Genomic DNA, 17,271 nt, shown 5'->3' on the forward strand with positions numbered 1-17,271 from the left:
GTTCTCAGATTCCACAGAAATAAGGCTAGCAAAGAGATCCACAAAATATAGATGTAATTCCGTGAGATGAATTAACAGAACACTAAGCAGTTTCTCAGAAAGCTTCTTTCCAGATTTCATCTGAGGATATTTCCTTTTTCACCATAACCCTCTAAGGGCTTCCAAATATCACTTTGCCAATTCCACAAGAACTGTCTTAGCGAAAGGCTTCCTGAGGGGAAAGCTGTAACTCTGTGAGATGATTTCACAGAACACAAAGAAGTGTCTCAGAATGCTTCTTTCTCTTTGTTATCGGAGGATATTTCCTTTGGCCCTATAGTCTTCAAAGGGATCCGAAATATCTGCTCTCAGATTCCACAGAAATAAGGCTAGCAAAGAGACCCACGAAATACAGATGTAACTCTGTGAGATGAATTAACAGAACACTAAGCAGTTTCTCAGAAAGCTTCTTTCCAGATTTCATCTGAGGATATTTCCTTTTTCACCATAGCCCTCTATGGGCTTCCAAATATCACTTTGCCAATTCCACGAGAACTGTCTTAGCGAAAGGCTTCTTGAGGGGAAAGCTGTAACTCTATGAGATGATTTCACAGAACACAAAGAAGTTTCTCAGAAAGCTTCTTTCTCTTTGTTATCGGATGATATTTCCTTTGGCCCTTTAGTCTTCAATGGGATCCGAAATATCTGTTCTCAGATTCCACAGAAATAAGGCTAGCAAAGAGATCCACGAAATACAGATGTAACTCTGTGAGATGAATTAACAGAACACTAACCAGTTTCTCAGAAACCTTCTTTCCAGATTTCCTCTGAGGATATTTCCTTTATCACCATAGCCACCTTTGGGCTTCCAAATATCACTTTGTCAATTCCACAAGAACTGTCTTATCGAAAGGCTTCTTGAGGGGAAAGCTGTATCTCTGTGAGATGATTTCAGAGAACACAAAGAAGTTTCTCAGAAAGCTTCTTTCTCTTTGTTATCGGAGGATATTTCCTTTGCCCCTATAGTCTTCATAGGGATCCGAAATATCTGTTCTCAGATTCCACAGAAATAAGGCTAGCAAAGAGATCCACAAAACATAGATGTAATTCTGTGAGATGAATTAACAGAACACTAAGTAGTTTCTCAGAAAACTTCTTTCCAGATTTCATCTGAGGATATTTCCTTTTTCACCATAGCCCTCTATTGGCCTCCAAATATCACTTTGCCAATTCCACAAGAACTGTCGTAGCGAAAGGCTTCTTGAGGGGAAAGCTGTAACTCTGTGAGATGATTTCACAGAACACAAAGCAGTTTCTCAGAAAGCTTCTTTCTCGTTGTTATCGGAGGATGTTTCCTTTGGCCCTACAGTCTTCAAAGGGATCCGAAATATCTGTTCTCAGATTCCAAAGAAATAAGGCTAGCAAAGAGATCCAAGAAATACAGATGTAACTCTGTGGATGAATTAACAGAACACTAAGCAGTTTCACAGAAAGTTTCTTTCCAGATTTCATCTGAGGATATTTCCTTTTTCACCATAGCCCTCTAGGGGCTTCCAAATATCACTTTGCCAATTCCACAAGAACTGTCTTAGCGAAAGGCTTCTTGAAGGGAAAGCTGTAACTCTGTGAGATGATTTCACAGAACACAAAGAAGTTTCTCAGAAAGCTTCCTTCTCTTTGTTATCGGAGGATATTTCCTTTGGCCCTATATCTTCAATGGGATCCGAAATATCTGTTCTCAGATTCCAAAGAAATAAGGCTAGCAAAGAGATCCAAGAAATACAGATGTAACTCTGTGGATGAATTAACAGAACACTAAGCTGTTTCTCAGAAAGCTTCTTTCCAGATTTCATGTGAGGATATTTCCTTTTTCACCATAGCCCTCTATGGGCTTCCAAATATCGCTTTGCCAATTCCACAAGAACTGTCTTAGCGAAAGGCTTCTTGAGGGGAAAGCTGTAACTCTGTGAGATGATTTCACAGAACACAAAGAAGTTTCTCAGAAAGCTTCTTTCTCTTTGTTATCGGAGGATATTTCCTTTGGCCCTATAGTCTTCAATGGGTACCGAAATATCTGTTCGCAGATTCCACAGAAATAAGGCAAGCAAAGATATCCACGAAATACAGATGTAACTCTGTGAGATGAATTAACAGAACACTCAGAAGTTTCTCAGAAAGCTTCCTTCCAGATTTCATCTGAGGATATTTCCTTTTTCACCATAGCCCTCTAAGGGCTTCCAAATATCTCTTTGCCAATTCCACAAGAACTGTCTTAGCGACAGGCTTCTTCAGGGGAAAGCTGTAACTCTGTGAGATGATTTCACAGAACACAAAGAAGTTTCTCAGAAAGCTTCTTTCTCTTTGTTATCGGAGGATATTTCCTTTGGCCCTATAGTCTTCAATGGGATCCGAAATATCTGTTCTCAGATCCCAAAGAAATAAGGCTAGCAAAGAGATCCACGAAATACAGATGTAACTCTGTGAGATGAATTAACAGAACACTAAGCAGTTTCTCAGAAAGCTTCTTTCCAGATTTCATCTGAGGATATTTCCTTTTTCACCATAGCCCTCTAAGGGTTTCCAAATATCACTTTGCCAATTCCACAAGAACTGTCTTAGCGCAAGGCTTCTTGAGGGGAAAGCTGTAACTCTGTGAGATGATTTCACAGAACACAAAGAAGTTTCTCAGAAAGCTTCTTTCTCTTTGTTATCGGAGGATATTTCCTTTGGCCCTATAGTCTTCAATGGGATCCGAATTATCTGTTCTCAGATTCCACAGAAATAAGGCTAGCAAAGAGATCCACGAAATACGGATGTAACTCTGTGAGATGAATTAACAGAACACTAAGCAGTTTCTCAGAAAGCTTCTTTCCAGATTTCATCTGAGGATAATTCCTTTTTCACCATAGCCCTCCATGGGCTTCCAAATATCACTTTGCCAATTCCACGAGAACTGTCTTAGCGAAAGGCTTCTTGAGGGGAAAGCTGTAACTCTGTGAGATGATTTCACAGAACACAAAGAAGTTTCTCAGAAAGCTTCTTTCTCTTTGTTATCGGAGGATATTTCCTTTGGCCCTATAGTCTTCAAAGGGATCCGAAATATCTGTTTTCAGATTCCACAGAAATAAGGCTAGCAAAGAGATCCACAGATGTAACTCTGTGAGATGAATTAACAGAACACTCAGCAGTTTCTCAGAAAGCTTCCTTCCAGATTTCATCTGAGGATATTTCCTTTTTCACCATAGCCCTCTAAGGGCTTCCAAATATCACTTTGCCAATTCCACAAGAACTGTCTTAGCGAAAGGCTTCTTGAGGGGAAAGCTGTAACTCTGTGAGATGATTTCACAGAACACAAAGAAGTTTCTCAGAAAGCTTCTTTCTCTTTGTTATCGGAGGATATTTCCTTTGGCCCTATAGTCTTCAAAGGGATCCGAAATATCTGCTCTCAGATTCCACAGAAATAAGGCTAGCAAAGAGACCCACGAAATACAGATGTAACTCTGTGAGATGAATTAACAGAACACTAAGCAGTTTCTCAGAAAGCTTCTTTCCAGATTTCATCTGAGGATATTTCCTTTATCACCATAGCCACCTATGGGCTTCCAAATATCACTTTGTCAATTCCACAAGAACTGTCTTATCGAAAGGCTTCTTGAGGGGAAAGCTGTATCTCTGTGAGATGATTTCAGAGAACACAAAGAAGTTTCTCTGAAAGCTTCTTTCTCTTTGTTATCGGAGGATATTTCCTTTGCCCCTATAGTCTTCATAGGGATCCGAAATATCTGTTCTCAGATTCCACAGAAATAAGGCTAACAAAGAGATCCACAAAATATAGATGTAATTCTGTGAGATGAATTAACAGAACACTAAGTAGTTTCTCAGAAAACTTCTTTCCAGATTTCATCTGAGGATATTTCCTTTTTCACCATAGCCCTCTATTGGCCTCCAAATATCACTTTGCCAATTCCACAAGAACTGTCGTAGCGAAAGGCTTCTTGAGGGGAAAGCTGTAACTCTGTGAGATGATTTCACAGAACACAAAGCACTTTCTCAGAAAGCTTCTTTCTCGTTGTTATCGGAGGATGTTTCCTTTGGCCCTACAGTCTTCAAAGGGATCCGAAATATCGGTTCTCAGATTCCGCAGATAAAGGCTAGCAAAGAGATCCACGAAATACAGATGTATCTCTGTGAGAAGAACTAACAGAACACTCAGCAGTTTCTCAGAAAGCTTCTTTCCAGATTTCATCTGAGGATATTTCCTTTTTCACCATAGCCCTCTATGGGCTTCCAAATATCACTTTGCCAATTCCACAAGAACTGTCTTAGAGAAAGGCTTGTTGAGGGGAAAGCTGTAACTCTGTGAGATGATTTCACAGAACACAAAGATGTGTCTCAGAAAGCATCTTTCTCTTTGTTATCGGAGGATATTTCCTTTGGCCCTATAGTCTTCAATGGGATCCGAAATATCTGTTCTCAGATTCCACAGAAATAAGGCTAGCAAAGAGATCCACGAAATACAGATGTAACTCTGTGAGATGAATTAACAGAACACTAAGCAGTTTCTCAGAAAGCTTCTTTCCAGATATCATCTGAGGATATTTCCTTTTTCACCATAGCCCTCTATGGGCTTCCAAATATCACTTTGCCAATTCCACAAGAACTGTCTTAGCGAAAGGCTTCTTGAGGGGAAAGCTGTAACTCTGTGAGATGATTTCAGAGAACACAAAGAAGTTTCTCAGAAAGCTTCTTTCTCTTTGTTATCGGAGGATATTTCCTTTGGCCCTATAGTATTCAAAGGGACGCGAAATATCTGTTCTCACATTCCAGGGAAATAACGCTAGTAAAGAGATCCACGAAATACAGATGTAACTCTGTGAGTGGAAGTCACACATCACAGAGCAGTTTCTCAGAAAGCTTCTTTCCAGATTTCATCTGAGGATATTTCCTTTTTCACCGTAGCCCTCTATGGGCTTCCAAATATCACTTTCAAATTCCACAAGAAATGTCTTAGCGAAAGGCTTCTTGAGGGGAAAGCTGTAACTCTGTGAGATGATTTCACAGAACACAAAGAAGTTTCTCAGAAAGCTTCTTTCTCTTTGTTGTCGGAGGATATTTCCTTTGGCCCTATAGTCTTCAAAGGGATCCGAAATATCTGTTCTCAGATTCTAGAGAAATAAGGCTAGCAAAGAGATCCACGAAATACAGACGTAACTCTGTGAGTGGAAGTCACACATGACAGAGCAGTTTCTCAGTAAGCTTCTTTCCAGATTTCATCTGAGGATATTTCTTTTTCACCATAGCCCTCTAGGGGCTTCCAAATATCACTTTGCGAATTTCACAAGAACCGTCTTAGGGAAAGGCTTCTTGAGGGGAAAGCTGAAACTCTGTGAGATGATTTCACAGAACACAAAGAAGTTTCTCAGAAAGCTTCTTTCTCTTTGTTATCGGAGGATATTTCCTTTGGCCCTATAGTCTTCAAAGGGATCCGAAATATCTGTTCTCAGATTCCACAGAAATAAGGCTAGCAAAGAGATCCACGAAATACAGATGTAACTCTGTGAGATGAAATAACAGAACACTCAGCAGTTTCTCAGAAACCTTCTTTCCAGATTTCATCTCAGGATATTTCCTTTTTCACCGTAGCCCTCTATGGGCTTCCAAATATCACTTTGCCAATTCCACAAGAACTGTCTTAGCGAAAGGCTTGTTGAGGGGAAAGCTGTAACTCTGTGAGATGATGTCACAGAACACAAAGATGTTTCTCAGAAAGCTTCTTTCTCTTTGTTATCGGAGGATACTTCCTTTGGCCCTATAGTCTTCAATGGGTTCCGAAATATCTGTTCTCAGATCCCACAGAAATAGGGCTAGCAAAGAGATCCACGAAATACAGATGTAACTCTGTGAGATGAATTAACAGAACACTCAGCAGTTTCTCAGAAAGCTTCTTTCCAGATTTCATCTGAGGATATTTCCTTTTTCACCATAGCCCTCTAGGGCTTCCAAATATCACTTTGCCAATTCCACAAGAACTGTCTTAGCGAAAGGCTTGTTGAGGGGAAAGCTGTAACTCTGTGAGATGATTTCACAGAACACAAAGAAGTTTCTCAGAAAGCTTCTTTCTCTTTGTTATCGGAGGATATTTCCTTTGGCCCTATAGTCTTCAAAGGGATCCGAAATATCTGCTCTCAGATTCCACAGAAATAAGGCTAGCAAAGAGACCCACGAAATACAGATGTAACTCTGTGAGATGAATTAACAGAACACTAAGCAGTTTCTCAGAAAGCTTCTTTCCAGATTTCATCTGAGGATATTTCCTTTTTCACCGTAGCCCTCTATGGGCTTCCAAATATCACTTTGCCAATTCCACAAGAACTGTCTTAGCGAAAGGCTTCTTGAGGGGAAAGCTGTAACTCTGTGAGATGATTTCACAGAACACAAAGAAGTTTCTCAGAAAGCTTCTTTCTCTTTGTTATCGGAGGATATTTCCTTTGCCCTCATAGTCTTCAAAGGGATCCGAAATATCTGCTCTCAGATTCCACAGAAATAAGGCTAGCAAAGAGATCCACGAAATACAGTTGTAACTCTGTGAGATGAATTAACAGAACACTAAGCAGTTTCTCAGAAAGCTTCTTTCCAGATTTCATCTGAGGATATTTCCTTTTTCACCATAGCCACCTATGGGCTTCCAAATATCACTTTGCCAATTCCACAAGAACTGTCTTAGCGAAAGGCTTCTTGAGGGGAAAGCTGTAACTCTGTGAGATGATTTCACAGAACACAAAGAAGTTTCTCAGAAAGCTTCTTTCTCTTTGTCATCGGAGGATATTTCCTTTGCCCTCATAGTCTTCAAAGGGATCCGAAATATCTGCTCTCAGGTTCCACAGAAATAAGGCTAGCAAAGAGATCCACGAAATACAGTTGTAACTCTGTGAGATGTATTAACAGAACACTAAGCAGTTTCTCAGAAAGCTTCTTTCCAGATTTCATCTGAGTATATTTCCTTTTTCACCATAGCCCTCTATGGGCTTCGAAATATCACTTTGCCAATTCCACAAGAACTGTCTTAGCGAAAGGCTTCTTGAAGGGAAAGCTGTAGCTCTGTGAGATGATTTCACAGAACACAAAGAAGTTTCTCAGAAATCTTCTTTCTCTTAGCTATCGGAGGATATTTCCTTTGGCCCTATAGTCTTCAAAGGGATCCGAAATATCTGTTCTCAGATTCCACAGAAATAAGGCTAGTAAAGAGATCCACGAAATACAGTTGTAACTCTGTGAGTGGAAGTCACACATGACAGAGCAGTTTCTCAGAAAGCTTCTTTCCAGATTTCATCTGAGAATATTTCCTTTTTCACCATAGCCCTCGATGGGCTTCCAAATATCACTTTGCCAATTCCACAAGAACTGTCTTAGGGAAAGGCTTCTTGAGGGGAAAGCTGTAACTCTGTGAGATGATTTCACAGAACACAAAGACGTTTCTCAGAAAGCTTCTTTCTCTTTGTTATCGGTGGATATTTCCTTTGCCATCATAGTCTTCAACGGGATCCGAAATATCTGCTCTCAGATTCCACAGAAATAAGACTAGCAAAGAGATCCACGAAATACAGTTGTAACTCTGTGAGATGAATTAACAGAACACTAAGCAGTTTCTCAGAAAGCTTCTTTCCAGATTTCATCTGAGGATATTTCCTTTTTCACCATAGCCCTCTAGGGGCTTCGAAATATCACTTTGCCAATTCCACAAGAACTGTCTTAGCGAAGGCTTCTTGAAGGGAAAGCTGTAGCTCTGTGAGATGATTTCACAGAACACAAAGAAGTTTCTCAGAAAGCTTCTTTCTCTTTGTTATCGGAGGATATTTACTTTGGCCCTATAGTCTTCAAAGGGATCCGAAATATCTGCTCTCAGATTCCACAGAAATAAGGTTAGCAAAGAGACCCACGAAATACAGATGTAATTCTGTGAGTGGAAGTCACACATGACAGAGCCGTTTCTCAGAAAGCTTCTTTCCAGATTTCATCTGAGGGTGTTTCGCTGTCCCCATAGCCCTCTATGGGCTTCCAAATATCAGTTTGCAAATTCCACAAGAACTGTCTTAGCGAAAGGCTTCTTGAGGGGAAAGCTGTAACTCTGTGAGATGATTTCACAGAACACAAAGAAGTTTCTCAGAAAGCTTCTTTCTTTTTGTTATCGTAGGATATTTCCTTTGCCCCTATACTCTTCATAGGGATCCGAAATATCTGTTCTCAGATTCCTCAGAAATAAGGCTAGCAAAGAGATCCACAAAATATAGATGTAATTCCGTGAGATGAATTAACAGAACACTAAGCAGTTTCTCAGAAAGCTTCTTTCCAGATTTCATCTGAGGATATTTCCTTTTTCACCATAGCCCTCTAAGGGCTTCCAAATATCACTTTGCCAATTCCACAAGAACTGTCTTAGCGAAAGGCTTCTTGAGGGGAAAGCTGTAACTCTGTGAGATGATTTCACAGAACACAAAGAAGATTCTCAGAAAGCTTCTTTCTCTTTGTTATCGGAGGATATTTCCTTTGACCCTATTGTCTTCAAAGGGATCCGAAATATCTGCTCTCAGATTCCACAGAATTAAGACTAGCAAAGAGACCCACGAAATACAGATGTAACTCTGTGAGATGAATTAACAGAACACTAAGCAGTTTCTCAGAAAGCTTCTTTCCAGATTTCATCTGAGGGTATTTCCTTTTTCACCGTAGCCCTCTATGGGCTTCCAAATATCACTTTGCCAATTCCACAAGAACTGTCTTAGCGAAAGGCTTCTTGAGGGGAAAGCTGTAACTCTGTGAGATGATTTCACAGAACACAAAGAAGTTTCTCAGAAAGCTTCTTTTTCTTTGTTATCGGAGGTTATTTCCTTTCGCCCTATAGTCTTCAATGGGATCCGAAATATCTGTTCTCAGATTCCAGAGAAATAAGGCTAGCAAAGAGATCCACGAAATACAGATGTAACTCTTTGAGAAGAACTAACAGAACACTCAGCAGTTTCTCAGAAAGCTTCTTTCCAGATTTCATCTGAGGATATTTCCTTTTTCACAATAGCCCTCTATGGGCTTCCAAATATCACTTTGCCAATTCCACAAGAACTGTCTTAGCGAAAGGCTTCTTGAGGGGAAAGCTGTAACTCTGTGAGATGATTTCACAGAACACAAAGAAGTTTCTCAGAAAGCTTCTTTCTCTTTGTTATCGGAGGATATTTCCTTTGGCCCTATAGTCTTCAAAGGGATCCGAAATATCTGTTCTCAGATTCCACAGAAATAAGTCTAGCAAAGAGATCCACGAAATACAGATGTAACTCTGTGAGATGAATTAACAGAACACTAAGCAGTTTCTCAGAACGCTTCTTTCCAGATTTCATCTGAGGATATTTCCTTTTTCGCCATAGCCCTCTATGGGCTTCCAAATATCACATTGCCAATTCCACAAGAACTGTCTTAGCGAAAGGCTACTTGAGGGAAAAGCTGTAACTCTGTGAGATGATTTCACAGAACACAAAGAAGTTTCTCAGAAAGCTTCTTTCTCTTTGTTATCGGAGGATATTTCCTTTGTCCCCATAGGTTTCAATGGGATCCGAAATGTCTGTTCTCAGATTCCACAGAAATGAGGCTAGCAAAGAGATCCACGAAATACAGATGTAACTCTGTGAGATGAATTAACAGAACACTAAGCAGTTTCTCAGAAAGCTTCTTTCCAGATTTCATCTGAGGATATTTCCTTTTTCACCATAGCCCCTTTTGGGCTTCCAAATATCACTTTGCCAATTCCACAAGAACTGTCTTAGCGAAAGTCTTCTTGAGGGGAAAGATGTAACTCGGTGAGATGATTTCAGAGAACACAAAGAAGTTTCTCAGAAACTTCTTTCTCTTTGTTATCGGAGGATATTTCCTTTGGCCCTATAGTCTTCAAAGGGATCCGAAATATCTGTTCTCAGATTCCACAGAAATAAGTCTAGCAAAGAGATCCACGAAATACAGATGTAACTCTGTGAGATGAATTAACAGAACACTAAGCAGTTTCTCAGAAAGCTTCTTTCCAGATTTCATCTGAGGATATTTCCTTTTTCACCATAGCCCTCTATGGGCTTCCAAATATTACTTTGCCAATTCCACAAGAACTGTCTTAGCGAAAGGCTTCTTGAGGGCAAATCTATAACTCTGTGAGATGATTTCACAGAACACAAAGAAGTTTCTCAGAAAGCTTCTTTCTCTTTGTTATCGGAGGATATTTCCTTTGGCCCTATAGTCTTCAATGGGATCCGAAATATCTGTTCTCAGATTCCACAGAAATAAGTCTAACAAAGAGATCCACGAAATACAGTTGTAACTCTGTGAGATGAATTAAGAGAACACTAAGCAGTTTCTCAGAAACTTCTTTCCAGATTTCATCTGAGGATATTTCCTTTTTCACCATAGCCCTCTATGGGCTTCCAAATATCACTTTGCCAATTCCACAAGAACTGTCTTAGCGAAGGCTTCTTGAAGGGAAAGCTGTAACTCTGTGAGATGATTTCACAGAACACAAAGAAGTTTCTCAGAAAGCTTCTTTCTCTTTGTTATCGGAGGATATTTCCTTTGGCCCTATAGTCTTCAAAGGGATTCGAAATATCTGTTCTCAGATTCCACAGAAATAAGGCCAGTAAAGAGATCCACGAAATACAGATGTAACTCCGTGAGTGGAAGTCACACATGACAGTGTAGTTTCTCAGAAAGCTTCTTTCCACATTTCATCTGAGGATATTTCCTTTTTCACAATAGCCCTCTATGGGCTTCCAAATATCACTTTGCCAATTCCACAAGAACTGTCTTAGCGAAAGGCTTCTTGAGGGGAAAGCTGTAACTCTGTGAGATGATTTCAGAGAACACAAAGAATTTCTCAGAAAGCTTCTTTCTCTTTGTTATCGGAGGATATTTCCTTTGGCCCTATAGTCTTCAAAGGGATCCGAAATATCTGCTCTCAGATTCCACAGAAATAAGGCTAACAAAGAGATCCACGAAATACAGATGTAACTCTTTGAGATGAATTAACAGAACACTAAGCTGTTTCTCAGAAAGCTTCTTTCCAGATTTCATATGAGGATATTTCCTTTTTCACCATAGCCCTCTACGGGGTTCCAAATATCACTTTGCCAATTCCACAAGAACTGTCTTAGCGAAAGGCTTCTTGAGGGGAAAGCTGTAACTCTGTGAGATGATTTCACAGAACACAAAGAAGTTTCTCAGAAAGCTTCTTTCTCTTTGTTATCGGAGGATATTTCCTTTGGCCCTATAGTCTACAAAGGGATCCGAAATATTTGTTCTCATATTCCACAGAAATAAGGCTAGCAAAGAGATCCACGAAATACAGATGTAACGCTGTGAGATGAATTAACAGAACTCTAAGCAGTTTCTCAGAAAGCTTCTTTCCAGATTTCATCTGAGGATATTTCCTTTTTCACCATAGCCCTCTATTTGCTTCCAAATATCACTTTGCCAATACCACAAGAACTGTCTTAGCAAAAGGCTTCTTGAGGGGAAAGCTGTAACTCTGTGAGATGATTTCACAGAACGCAAAGAAGTTTCTCAGAAAGCTTCTTTCTCTTTGTTATCGGAGGATTCAATGGGATCCGAAATATCTGTTCTCAGATTCCACAGAAATAAGGCTAGCAAAGAGATCCACGAAATACAGATGAAACCCTGGGAGATGAATTAACAGAACACTAAGCAGTTTCTCAGAAAGCTTCTTTCCAGATTTCATCTGAGGATATTTCCTTTTTCACCATAGCCCCCTAGGGGCTTCCAAATATCACTTTGCCAATTCCACAAGAACTGTCTAAGCGAAAGGCTTCTTCAAGGGAAAGCTGTAACTCTGTGAGATGATTTCAGAGAACACAAAGAAGTTTCTCAGAAAGCTTCTTTCTCTTTGTTATCAGAGGATATTTCCTTTGGCCCTATAGTCTTCAAAGGGATCCGAAATATCTGTTCTCAGATTCCACAGAAATAAGGCTAGCAAAGAGATCCACAAAATATAGATGTAATTCTGTGAGATGAATTAACAGAACACTAAGTAGTTTCTCAGAAAGCTTCTTTCCAGATTTCATCTAAGGATATTTCCTTTTTCACCATAGCCCTCTATGGGCTTCCAAATATCACTTTGCCAATTCCACAAGAACTGTCTTAGCGAAAGGCTTCTTGAGGGGAAAGCTGTAACTCTGTGAGTTGATTTCAGAGAACACAAAGAAGTTTTTCAGAAAGGTTCTTTCTCTTTGTTATCGGAGGATATTTCCTTTGGCCCTATAGTCTTCAAAGGGATCCGAAATATCTGTTCTCAGATTCCACAGAAATAACGCTAGTAAAGAGATCCAGGAAATACAGATATAACTCTGTGAGTGGAAGTCACACATCACAGAGCAGTTTCTCAGAAAGCTTCTTTCCAGATTTCATCTGAGGATATTTCCTTTTTCACCATAACCCTCTATGGGCTTCCAAATATCACTTTGCCAATTCCACAAGAACTGTCTTAGCGAAAGGCTTCTTGAGGGGAAAGCTGTAACTCTGTGAGATGATTTCACAGAACGCAAAGAAGTTTCTCAGAAAGCTTCTTTCCCTTTGTTATCGGAGGATTCAATGGGATCCGAAATATCTGTTCTCAGATTCCACAGAAATAAGGCTAGCAAAGAGATCCACGAAATACAGATGAAACTCTGGGAGATGAATTAACAGAACACTAAGCAGTTTCTCAGAAAGCTTCTTTCCAGATTTCATCTGAGGATATTTCCTTTTTCACCATAGCCCCCTATGGGTTTCCAAATATAACTTTGCCAATTCCACAAGAACTGTCTTAGCGAAAGGCTTCTTGAGGGGAAAGCTGTAACTCTGTGAGTTGATTTCAGAGAACACAAAGAAGTTTCTCAGAAAGGTTCTTTCTCTTTGTTATCGGAGGATATTTCCTTTGGCCCTATAGTCTTCAAAGGGATCCGAAATATCTGTTCTCAGATTCCACAGAAATAACGCTAGTAAAGAGATCCAGGAAATACAGATGTAACTCTGTGAGTGGAAGTCACACATCACAGAGCAGTTTCTCAGAAAGCTTCTTTCCAGATTTCATCTGAGGATATTTCCTTTTTCACCATAGCCCTCTATGGGCTTCCAAATATCACTTTGCTAATTCCACAAGAATTGTCTTAGCGAAAGGCTTCTTGAGGGGAACGCTGTAACTCTGTGAGATGGTTTCACAGAACACAAAGAAGTTTCTCAGAAAGCTTCTTTCTCTTTGTTATCGGAGGATATTTCCTTTGGCCCTATAGTCTTCAAAGGGGTCCGAAATATCTGTTCTCAGATTCCACAGAAATAACGCTAGTAAAGAGATCCAGGAAATACAGATGTAACTCTGTGAGTGGAAGTCACACATCACAGAGCAGTTTCTCACAAAGCTTCTTTCCAGATTTCATCTGAGGATATTTCCTTTTTCACCATAGCCCTCTATGGGCTTCCAAATATCACTTTGCAAATTCCTCAAGAAATGTCTTAGCGAAAGGCTTCTTGACGGGAAAGCTGTAACTCTGTGACATGATTTCACAGAACACAAAGAAGTTTCTCAGAAAGCTTCTTTCTCTTTGTTATCGGAGGATATTTCCTTTGGCCCTATAGTCTTCAAAGGGATCCGAAATATCTGTTCTCAGATTCCACAGAAATAAGGCTAGCAAAGAGATCCACAAAATATAGATGTAATTCTGTGAGATGAATTAACAGAACGCTAAGTAGTTTCTCAGAAAGCTTCTTTCCAGATTTCATCTGAGGATATTTCCTTTTTCACCATAGCCCTCTATGGGCTTCCAAATATCACTTTGTCAATTCCACAAGAACTGTCTTAGCGAAAGGCTTCTTGAGGGGAAATCTGTAACTCTGTGACATGATTTCACAGAACACAAGGAAGTTTCTCTGAAAGCATCTTTCTCTTTGTTATCGGAGGATATTTCCTTTGGCCCTATAGTCTTCAAAGGGATCCGAAATATCTGTTCTCAGATTCCACAGAAATAAGGCTAATAAAGAGATCCACGAAATACAGATGTAACTCCGTGAGTGGAAGTCACACATGACAGTGCAGTTTCTCAGAAAATTTCTTTCCACATTTCATCTGAGGATATTTCCTTTTTCACAATAGCCCTCTATGGGCTTCCAAATATCACTTTGCCAATTCCACAAGAACTGTCTTAGCGAAAGGCTTCTTGAGGGGAAAGCTGTAACTCTGTGAGATGATTTCACAGAACACAAAGAAGTTTCTCAGAAAGTTTCTTTCTCTTTGTTATCGGAGGATATTTCCTTTGCCTCTATAGTCTTCATAGGGATCCGAAATATCTGTTCTCAGATTCCACAGAAATAAGGCTAGCAAAGAGATCCACAAAATATAGATGTAATTCCGTGGGATGAATTAAAAGAACACTAAACAGTTTCTCAGAAAGCTTCTTTCCAGATTTCATCTGAGGATATTTCCTTTTTCACCATAGCCCTCTATGGGCTTCCAAATATCACTTTGCCAATTCCACAAGAACTGTCATAGCGAAAGAATTCTTGAGGGGAAAGCGGTAACTCTGTGAGATGATTTCACAGAACACAAAGAAGTTGCTCAGAAAGCTCCTTTCTCTTTGTTATCGGAGGATATTTCCTTTGGCCCTATAGTCTTCAAAGGGATCCGAAATATCTGTTCTCAGATTCCACAGAAATAAGGCTAGCAAAGAGATCCACGAAATACAGATGTAACTCTGTGAGTGGAAGTCACACATGACAGTGCAGTTTCTCAGAAAGCTTCTTTCCACATTTCATCTGAGGATATTTCCTTTTTCACCATAGCCCTCTAAGGGCTTCCAAATATCACTTTGTCAATTCCACAACAACTGTCTTAGCGAAAGGCTTCTTGAGGGGAAAGCTGTAACTCTGTGAGATGATTTCACAGAACACAAAGAAGTTTCTCAAAAAGCTTCTTTCTCTTTGTTATCGGAGGATATTTACTTTGGCCCTATAGTCTTCAAAGGGATCCGAAATATCTGTTCTCAGATTCCAGAGAAATAAGGCTCGCAAAGAGATCCACGAAATACAGATGTAACTCTGTGAGAAGAACTAACAGAACACTCAGTAGTTTCTCAGAAAGCTTCTTTCCAGGTTTCATCTGAGGATATTTCCTTTTTCACCATAGCCCTCTATGGGCTTCCAAATATCACTTTGCCAATTCCACAAGAACTGTCTTAGCGAAAGGCTTCTTGAGGGGAAAGCTGTAACTCTGTGAGATGATTTCAGAGAACACAAAGAAGTTCCTCAGAAAGCTTCTTTCTCTTTGTTATCGGAGGATATTTCCTTTGGCCCCATAGTCTTCAATGGGATCCGAAATATCTGTTCTCAGATTCCACAGAAATAAGGCTAGCAAAGAGATCCACGAAATACAGATGTAACTCTGTGAGATGAATTAACAGAACACTCAGCATTTTCTCAGAAAGCTTCTTTCCAGATTTCATCTGAGGATATTTCCTTTTTCACCATAGCCCCCTATGGGCTTCCAAATATCACTTTGCCAATTCCACAAGAACTGTCTTAGCGAAAGGCTTCTTGAGGGGAAAGCTGTAACTCTGTGAGATGATTTCACAGAACACAAAGAAGTTTCTCAGAAAGCTTCTTTCTCTTTGTTATCGGAGGTTATTTCCTTTGGCCCTATACTCTTCAAAGGGATCCGAAATATCTGTCCTCAGATTCCACAGAAATAAGGCTAGCAAAGAGATCCACGAAATACAGATGTAACTCTGTGAGATGAATTAACAGAACACTAAGCAGTTTCTCAGAAAGCTTCTTTCCAGATTTCATCTGAGGATATTTCCTTTTTCACCAAAGCCCTCTATGGGCTTCCAAATATCACTTTTCCAATTCCACAAGAACTTTCTTAGCGAAAGGCTTCCTGAGGTGAAAGCTGTAACTCTGTGAGAATATTTTCAGAGAACACAGAGAAGTTTCTCAGAAAGCTTCTTTCTCTTTGTTATCTTAGGATATTTCCTTTGGCCCTATTGTCTTCAAAGGGGTCCGAAATATCTGTTCTCAGATTTCACAGAAATAACGCTAGTAAAGAGATCCACGAAATACAGATGTAACTCTGTGAGTGGAAGTCACACATCACAGAGCAGTTTCTCAGAAAGCTTCTTTCCAGATTTCATTTGAGGATATTTCCTTTTTCACCATAGACCTCTATGGGCTTCCAAATATCACTTTGCAAATTCCACAAGAAATGTCTTAGCGAAAGGCTTCTTGAGGGGAAAGCTGTAACTCTGTGAGATGATTTCACAGAACACAAAGAAGTTTCTCAGAAAGCTTCTTTCTCTTTGTTATCGGTGGATATTTCCTTTGGCCCTAGAGTCTTCAAAGGGATCCGAAATATCTGTACTAAGATTCCACAGAAATAAGGCTAGCAAAGAGATCCACAAAATATAGATGTAATTCTGTGAGAAGAATTAACAGAACACTAAGTAGTTTCTCAGAAAGCTTCTTTCCAGATTTCATCTGAGGATATTTCCTTTTTCACCATAGCCCTCTATGGGCTTCCAAATATCACTTTGCCAATTCCACAAGAACTGTCTTAGCGAAAGGCTTCTTGAGGGGAAAGCTGTAACTCTGTGACATGATTTCACAGAACACAAGGAAGTTTCTCTGAAAGCTTCTTTCTCTTTGTTATCGGAGGATATTTCCTTTGGCCCTGTAGTCTTCAAAGGGATCCGAAATATCTGTTCTCAGATTCCACAGAAATAAGGCTAGCAAAGAGATCCACGAAATACAGATATAACTCTGTGAGTGGAAGTCACACATGACAGAGGAGTTTCTCAGAAAGCTTCTATCCAGATTTCATCTGAGAATATTTCCTTTTTCACCGTAGCCCTCTATGGGCTTTCAAATATCACTTTGCCAATTCCACAAGAACTGTCTTAGCGAAAGGCTTCTTGAGGGGAAAGCTGTAACTCTGTGAGATGATTTCACGGAACACAAAGAAGTTTCTCAGAAATCTTCTTTCTCTTTGTTATCGGAGGATATTTCCTTTGACCCTATAGTCTTCAAAGGGATCCGAAATATCTGTTCTCAGATTCCACAGAAATAAGGCTAGCAAAGATATCCACGAAATACAGATGAAACTCTGTGAGTGGAGGTCACACATGACAGTGCAGTTTCTCAGAAAGCTTCTTTCCACATTTCATCTGAGGATATTTCCTTTTTCACCATAGCCCCCTATGGGCTTCCAAATATCACTTTGCCAATTCC

The sequence above is a fragment of the Macaca mulatta genome, chromosome 19 (assembly GCF_049350105.2).
Source record: "Macaca mulatta isolate MMU2019108-1 chromosome 19, T2T-MMU8v2.0, whole genome shotgun sequence".
Taxonomy (NCBI): domain Eukaryota; kingdom Metazoa; phylum Chordata; class Mammalia; order Primates; family Cercopithecidae; genus Macaca; species Macaca mulatta.